This window comes from Hevea brasiliensis, chromosome 5 (genome assembly GCF_030052815.1).
Source record: "Hevea brasiliensis isolate MT/VB/25A 57/8 chromosome 5, ASM3005281v1, whole genome shotgun sequence".
Taxonomy (NCBI): Eukaryota; Viridiplantae; Streptophyta; class Magnoliopsida; order Malpighiales; family Euphorbiaceae; genus Hevea; species Hevea brasiliensis.
Window position 1 is genome coordinate 1,944,471 of NC_079497.1, and position 9,094 is coordinate 1,953,564.

The following is a 9,094-nucleotide window of genomic DNA, read 5'->3' on the forward strand; positions in this document are numbered from 1 at the left end:
TAATTATTAAACTTCATAGTTTAAATTCTACTAAACTTCCTATTTTTATCTAATTTTCTAATTAATTTTGATTCCTAATTCTAATTGAACATGTACTCTAACAGAATGCAAATGAACAGTTCTAAATGCAATAGCAAACAAATATATTAAACATGTAAATAAACAAGCTAATCATGCAAAAGAAATAAGTATAAGAAAAGCAAAAAGAATGGTCGACTTGTCACTAAAAACAGGGGATAAATTTCAATAATTATCCCTAGACTTTGGTTATAATATTATAGTCTTTCAGCTTTCAAATGTAATAAAAAAACAAGCCAAATTTTAAATTTTATACAGTGAAATCCTTATAATATCCAATCACTGATTTTTCAGTTTGATGCTGACATTGACAGATTTAGCGTAGCGCTTAATCAGCATTTTTTTCTTCTCTCTTTATGCAAAGTGTAAAATTATTCTCTCTACATGCAAAAAATTATTTTATCTACATAAAGAAGAATGATTCAATTTATACATGACTTGAGAGAGAAAAGACAAATAATGGCTAAGTGCCATATTGAAATTGTCCAAGTCAGTGTCTAACTGGAAAACCGGTGATTGGAGGATAGAGGATTTTTACTGTGTAAAATTTAAAAATTAAAAGATTTTATTTATATTTTTAAGTTAATGGACTATGGTATTATAATTATATAAGTTCAGGGAAGATGGTAAAATTTATCCCTAAAAATAAGCATAAAACAGAATCTAAACCAAGTCAACCCATATACACCGTATAACAAACAAAATAGAGTAAAAAAAGCAATAAAAAACAAAAGAATACCTTGTAAAACAACAATAGCGATGATGATCAGCTACAAGAAAAAAGAGTAAAGAATTATAAAATTCAAGGATAAGGAAAACAAAGATGGAAGAAAAGTGCGAAAACAAAGATGGAAGACAAAACGACACCTACGAAAATAACACATTGTTTATGGTTATAAAACCCTTACAAAGCAAACATCTATCTAAAGCAATGATGAGCAGTAGACATGACAGTAAAAAAGTGAACTTTAACTAAAGATATAGGACAAAGAATTATTTTTTCCAGCTTAAAATGACATAATTATGGCTTGAACTCATGAATCGAAGTGAGCACATCATTAGGCTAGAAACCCCTCTTAGCTAATAAAAAATTGATTTCAAAATCTCCTACTAACACAAACCTTTTTCTTGTGAGAATAAGCACCCGCTAAGAAAGAGCAAGACAAAAGACCAGAGGCTGCAAGGGACACGACAGGAGAGATGCAAGGACCACTACAAAAAAAAAAAAAAAATTAGGAAACCATCAAAATTATCTCCTAAAACCTTAAAAGTTATCCCCTAAAGTTTATGAGATGATAAAACTCATCTCCAATATTTGTTCCCTTAACGAGCGTCCCCATTTCTTTAGGGGATGACTCTCATTTTCAGAGATATGATTATCGTCTCCTAACGTGGGACTAAAGTCGTTCCCATATTAAGGGGACAATACTCATCACTATATTTGAGGATGATTATCATAACTTAACATGGAGATTAAAATCGTCTTCTTATATCATATTATAAGGGACAACTAGATTTAATTGTCCTCAAATTTAATGTTAATTTAATATATTGGACATGAATATTGTCCTTAATGTTAATCAATAGAGGACAATTGTTATCCTCAAATATAAACATGAACATTATATTACAATTTATCTTAATTAACAATATATTTAGCATTGAGATAAAAGTAATCATCTGTACAATTATAATTCTCATTAGAAGTAGTCACTCATAGTTGAATAAAAAGTAATAATAAAATTCACATATTTAACAAACTAAATATTTATTAGTGAGATATTTTAAAATATTATTATTGTGAAAAAATAATATAAAAAAAGAATATCCTCATATGATAAAAGGAATGACACAGTGCATATACATTAATTATCAAAGAGTGCCTTGTACACTAGAGACTGACAACTTAAGTGCATTCATAGAAAATATAGCCATAAAAATTTACAAACACATATGATTACTACTGCATAAGATTTCTTCTTGCATACTAGCTTAGAGAATAGGATAATATATTTTTTTTCTAAATTCTAACAATTCACTCAAATCCTGAGAAATTGAAAGATAAAATTTAGAGCACAAGTGAATGCCAATAGATATAATCAGCATTATTTATTATGCTATCTAACTATGGAACCCATTAGGTGTCATAGAAGTATCATGAAAGATACCATATAATCTCTATCATGTTTTTTTTTCTTCAGCTCTCTTTTTTCCTTCCCTCCGTGCCATTCTCTTTTTATTTTTTCTTTTATACCACCAAATAGTCAAAATAAAAGAGATGTGATAATATATAGATAACAATGAGGAGTGAAGGTAAATGGGTGATAAAGAGAGAAGAAAAAGTAGAATACAAATGAAGAAAAAGATGAAAGAAGCAAAAGTGAAAAGTGGGAATAGAAGAGAAAATTATAGGGATTTTGTTTTGCTTTATGGTAGATTCAATGCTAAAAACTAACTCTTTGATTGCTTTAAAATAATAATTGTTTTGATTTTATAGAAATATAATAAATAGAAACAAAATGTTTGCTTGTTTTACCTTCAGCATTTAATTGATTATCTGTAATTGATAGTAAAGTTAATTTTAAATATTAAATTTTGCAATATTACTTTACAAAAAAATTTTGGGATAAATTTTAACGATTATTCATTGTTTGCTCATATTACAAGAAAATTATGAATAATGATTTTAAAATATTTTAATCAATATAATATTATAAAAATATTTTTTATTACTTTAATTTACAAATTTGATATACTTTGATGAGATATTTCTTTTTTCCTTTTCCAATTCTCTCTTTCAATAAATAATAAGATGTAAATATTTTTCAAAAAAAAAAATTTTCCTATTGCATTTATTTTTTATTAATATTTTTTCAAAATTTTCCCAAAGTCTCACTTTTGGTTTTTTTTTTTTTTAACATAATCACTAGATTTTTGTTTGATGTAGGATAATATGTTTCCTTCCTTAATTAGATCTTATAAAAAAGATGGGTTCCCAAATAATGTTAGTCTTTTTTTTTTTTTTGTCCCATTGTTTCGTTATATAAAAGGTAAGATATTAGAGACAAGCATTTGTTAAATGAGAAAGAATTTTTAACATTTATATCAATTCTTTTTATAATATTTTTTTAAGTGATTATTAATATTTACCATATTTTGTATCAAATTACAAAATAAAAAAAAAAATTGGAGCACATAATAATATATCAAAATACCAAAAAAATCACACTGTAAAAGTCTCCTTATAAAAAGTCATTTTTTATCTAATTTTTTTAATTTTTTTACTAATTACTACCTTCTTATAAAAAGTTAAAAAAATCAAACATGTAATTAAATTTTAATTTAAGAGCTAATAGAGACGATAATTATTTTCATTAATTTATTTAAATATTGTATATCCTTTTAATTAGAAATTTGGTATTCAATATTCTTTAATAGGAAATTGCAAAAATGATTGGTCTCCTATTTTTGTTCTCTTATCTCATTATTTTTATAGTCACAAAATCTTTGCTATAACTACGAACATCATAAAATATTTATTTAGGATTTACCATAAAATTTTCAGATCGAATCATAATTTGAAACTTATGAAAATATAACAAAATATAAAAGACTCTTGTCCTCTATGACAAATTTAATTTTTATCTTTTATTATTGATTATTTTTATTAGAAAAAGTGAATTAAATTCTATATATGACTAAATTTTAGTTTAAGAATTGATAAGAAACAGAAATTATACGTCCCCTAATTAGAAATTTAGTCCCATTTCTTATTTTATAGAAATATGGACAATAATACATTTTGTCCCCTAATATATGTAATAGGGACAACAAAAAATAATCTCCAATGGTTAAATTTTACTACGTTTAGGGACGATATATACACGTCCCCTCCGTATATAAATTTGTATCATTTGGGACAAAACTTTAAAATGATCCTCTTTTATTATTCTCATAAAATATTTTAGAGAACTATATATATATATATATATATATATATTTTATCATCCCTAGATATTATTAATAGAGGGCAATTAAAATAATTGTCCCCAATTATTTAAGTAAAATATTTTTATGACCATTAATTTTAATATGATTTACTATTCTCACTAATTTTGTAGTGGAAAAAGAAGAAAACGCAAATATAAGCACACACAAGTCCAAGACTAAACAGACAAAAGAAAAGTGGCGTTATTTTGGAACACAAGGGTAAAGGCTAAAAAACAGAGCTGGGTAACTATTGTGCCCTGTAATAATGGTTACCTGACAAGTTACTTCATGTAACTATCCTTATCATTTTAGCTTACTTGTTTTTCCATGTCCTGTGTGAGTAATAACATTTATATTAATTTTTTTTTCGAAAATTCAAATCGCAACAAGTTATGAAAACTGAAGGATGTCTTTTGCGGGTATTTTAACTCTTGATGGGATTGGTCTTTAGCAGAGCATGCAGTGAATTAAGCAAGTCCATCACATCCATTTAATTGCTAAAAGACTTAATAATTCCACGGCAAGCCAACAAGTTAGAGCTTTCACACTTGCATCAAGGTTTTTTTTTTTTTTTTTGTCAAGTAGAAATGGACACATGCACCCAAAGTCAATGACAAGAATAGACCACACTTCCACAAACCATGGCAATTTTGAGGGGATTCTTATTCCCTTATAACCTAACATACACACCCATCCACAACCTATGTGGGATCATGAACGATCACTCCAAATGGGCTCAACCATTTGGGCCACACTGGGGCTCACTACCCTAGGACTAAGGCCATCTTTTCTTATTTTTTTGGCCAAGTAAAAATGGACACATGCACCCATAGTCAATGATGGGAATGTATTACATTTTTAAACCATGACAATTTTAAGGGGATACTTATTCTCATATAACTCAACACACACACCTATCCAAAATCAATGTGGGATCCAGAACGACCTGCGTCAAGGATAAACGGTAACTTTTATCCATTTGGCATCACACAAATATCTTATTAAATATGTTAGGTACATGCCATTAAAAACTAGTTTTAAAGTCAATTAAGGAATACTTTCTTTAAGGTGTAGAGAGTGGATATATAACACACTCTAAAGAAATTAAAAAAGGTTGAAGATTTCTTGCCAATAATTCGCAAAAAGATGTAACCATTACCATACATTTATGCGACAGAAGAGGCATGAATGCGACACATGCATGTCACTATTTTAATTATTATATTGAGACTACTAACAATGTGTTTAAAGATGTGAGAGAAAGTTTTATAAAGTAAAATAAGATAACGAAAGATAAGCAATTTTCTTAAATCCATCAATTTGATGGGTTAAAGTGAGGGTTTTAAAAATTTTGAAACCTCCTTTAAAAAACCTTTCTCCCAAACATAATCGTGAGATGGTAAAACTTCATTCCAAACAAGTGATAAAAGATATTGAATTCAAGCTACAAAATAAAAACAATCAATTTCTAGCAATTAATTCATTCATTGAACAGCTCCAAAGTCGAGGAATCTTTGGTCTGTAAAGGTAGCAGGCTGAATTAATAAAAAACAAAGTGATCAGTAATTTAGAGAAGTTGATACAACTACAAATTAAGAAACCCTCTGCAGAGGAAGGAAAAAGGCTCTCAAATTAGCATGGCAGCTGGGGAAAAGGTGAAGCTATTGGGCAGTTGGTTCAGTCCATTTGCTCAAAGGGCGGAACTGGCATTAAAGCTTAATTAAGGGAATTCCATATCAGGTTTTACAGGAAGATTTAACCAACAAGAGCCCTCTGCTTCTTAAGAGCAATCCTGTCTATAAGAAAATCCCTGTCCTTATTCATAATCAGAAACCCATTTCTGAATCCTTTGTTATTCTTAAGTACATTGGTGAGACTTGGAAACACAGCCCCTTATTACCTTAGGATCCTCCCGACAAGGCCTTGGCTCGCTTCTGGGCTAGCTTCATAGATGACAAGGTACATACATCATCTTCCGATATTAATTATCATCATAATAAAAATATTTAATCTTAATTTATTTATAGCTTACTGAAGCTGTAAGGAGAATTATGACTACCCAAGGAGAGCAACACCATCGGGATGTGAAGAAAGCAATGGAAGCTTTGGAAATTCTTGAAGGAGAGCTCAAGATCAAGGGTAAGAAATTCTCTGGAGGTGAAACACTAAGACTTGTTAATATAATGCTGGGTTGGATCAGTATATGGCTTGGAGTGATTGAGGAAGTTGCTGGTGTCTAGGTATTTGACCCTGAAAACTTTCCTGTCATAGAAAAATGGAAGCAGGATTTTCTCCAGGTTCCTGTTGTCAAAGAATCCTTGCCTTAGAGGGACCTTTTGGTAGGATTCTTTGAGAATTTTTGCAGGTTTGCACTAGCTTCTGCTCCAGCACCTGAAAATTAGTAACATTAATTGGTTTTGTATCAGTTTAAATTAATGGAAATTAATTAAGAGTGTATGCAGATTAATTCTGCTTAATTTCTGTATTGGAATGACTTAGTCGATAACTCTTCAAGTTGTGATTGATGATTTATCTTAATAACTAATTCATCTGGCGTTTGTGAAAATTGTTGCAATGATTTCAACAGAGATTCAGAAGTGTCATGAGATTCATAGTCCGTTGATATCACATGTTTATCCATAATTTTAATAAACTCAAATTAAACATGTGTGTATTAAAATTTAATTTGATTGTGTAATGGAGCCACAATAATTAATTCTATAAAATATTTATTGGGGTTAAAAATAAAAAAAAAAAATTGTTTTTTTATTACCTCTCATTTTTAATTTTATCATTTAAATTTTGATTGAAAGTAAGAATAATAAAGGGGCAAAATTTTTTCAATAAGGGGGAATTTTATTTTTTTAAATAAAACTAGAATTATTTTTTTTTCCTAACCAAAAGTAAGAGGGCAACTGTGGCTTCACCACTGCCCATACACAAATGGATGCACAAATTTATGCAGCTACAAGTGATCAAAGATAATCTTGCACGTAAAGACAAGTTACCAACCGTTGTTCAAAGTTATGGCCAAGCTCCTCACCAGAAATGATAGTTCACTATATCAGTATAAAAATACATAACAATTGTTTCGTTAGAAAATAATTTGATTGGCTTATAGTTTAGTAAATGCGCGGGCATATCATATATTTAGTATATCATCTAGGATTGCCTGACTTCTGAATCAAATGACTGTGAGAATTAATTATACTGAACGCAGTTTTGTCAATCTCACTCTAAAATTTGAAAGGCAAGTAAGTTGGAAATAGAAAGGCATTTTGATTAATTGAAAAGAGAGTATAAGGTTTTAAATTAAATGCAAGAGCTTTTATTTATAAATGAAAGTGGCCATGAGGCCTACTTGTTACAATAGTTTTTGTTTGATTACATGTGAATGCTTCAAAATGTTAGCCATTGTGTTAGCTTTTTCCATTTTATTTCTGCAAGGATTCTAGGAAAAGCCATGAGATCAGCTATTTGAGGCCGTCCTTGGCTGTTTTATGGTTGGTGTTATTCCATAGGTTTCTTATAAGGTGCGATGGCTTTGAACTTGCAGAATCAACGTAATTTGAATCATCACCTTAAAAATTGGAGTAATTATAATTGTCATAAAAGAAATTTGGACTGTGGGAACATTGATCCCTCTTATATTGTCCGCGGGAGAATTTTTTATTGGTGCTCCTGAGTTCTCTAATACTCATGAAAGTTATGTTTGGCTCCTCCAACTTAAGGAATTGGTCATTAGAAGCTACAAGAACTTGAAGACCAAAATTTCAGCCAATGACTGAATCAACAAAATAATCTTTTCTATATTTGCATTAATTTTGTAGAAAGTTATATCCATTCGCCTTCCTATGCCTTTCTCTAAGGCATCAGTGATGGTTGATGCAAGCTTTTCTTCATTACTGTAAGGCAATTTGTAACGTCTCATCAAGAACGTGAATGACAGTGAATCATGAGAATCGTTCCAATAGGCATGCCAAAAATTATTTGCTAATTTTTGGCCAAGAACAGTGAAAATTAGTGTAGAACAATATTTTGACACCGTAGAAGATACATTCAACTGGGCATGCAAAAAATTATCTGCTAATTTTTGGCAAAGAACAGTGATATAGATTATTGTTTTGACAATGCGTGAGAATATATCCCACTAGGTATGCCAAAATTATTTCATTAGAAAACAATTTGGCTGGCTAATAGTTTAGGAAATATGCGGGCATACCAGATACTGAGTATATCACTTGAGATTGTATCAAACGACTGTTAGAACTAATTACACTGAACGCAATTTCATTAATCTCACTCCAAAATTAAAAGGCAAGTAAATTGAAAATTAAAAGGACACTTTGATTAATTGAAAAAGGAATACAATGTTTGAAATTTAATGCAAGAGTTTAGAAAAAAATAAATGACTAATAAAATAAAGATAAAAGACTATTATATTATGATTGAGTTGTTGTTGTTTGATGTTGCTAGGTGGGGCATTTTCACGTTGCAATACATCTGGAAGACTCTGGAATACACTTTGTCACGTTATGTAGTTACCTGTAGCCACCTGCCCACCAGCATATTCCTTGGAACTGCTTAGAACTGTTTGAAATTGCCACCAACTCTCCTCTTTCAGATAACCATCCAATAACTACCATTAATTTAATTATTAATTATATTATATCACAAATTAATTAAATTAATAAAATAAAATTAATTAAATTAATTTAAAAAAATTAATTTAATTAATTTTAAGATTTAAAAATAATTATTTTTGATGTAAACAACAATTCACTAAAATAAATGGAATGGTTATTTTAAAACACATTGAGAAAAATAAAAAGAAGATTTTGTTTCACTTCCTTGCCGATATTATTTGAATTCGATATAGTGGTAAATAGCTTTTGTGGTTGAAGTTTGGTGGAGATAAAGTGTACTAATTGAAAACGCATGTGGAGAAAACAGTGATCACATTTATAACATGCATGCAAGATCTATTTCTGGATCTTGCCATGGCCTCTTTTTCTGTATATATGTA

At 29.3% G+C, this 9,094-nt stretch overlaps 1 pseudogene; it reads left to right on the plus strand.

The window, feature by feature from the left end:
* The first annotated feature begins 5,541 nt into the window (after positions 1 to 5,541).
* Positions 5,542 to 6,613, plus strand: LOC110659566 (probable glutathione S-transferase; annotated as a pseudogene).
* Positions 6,614 to 9,094: the final 2,481 nt, after the last annotated feature.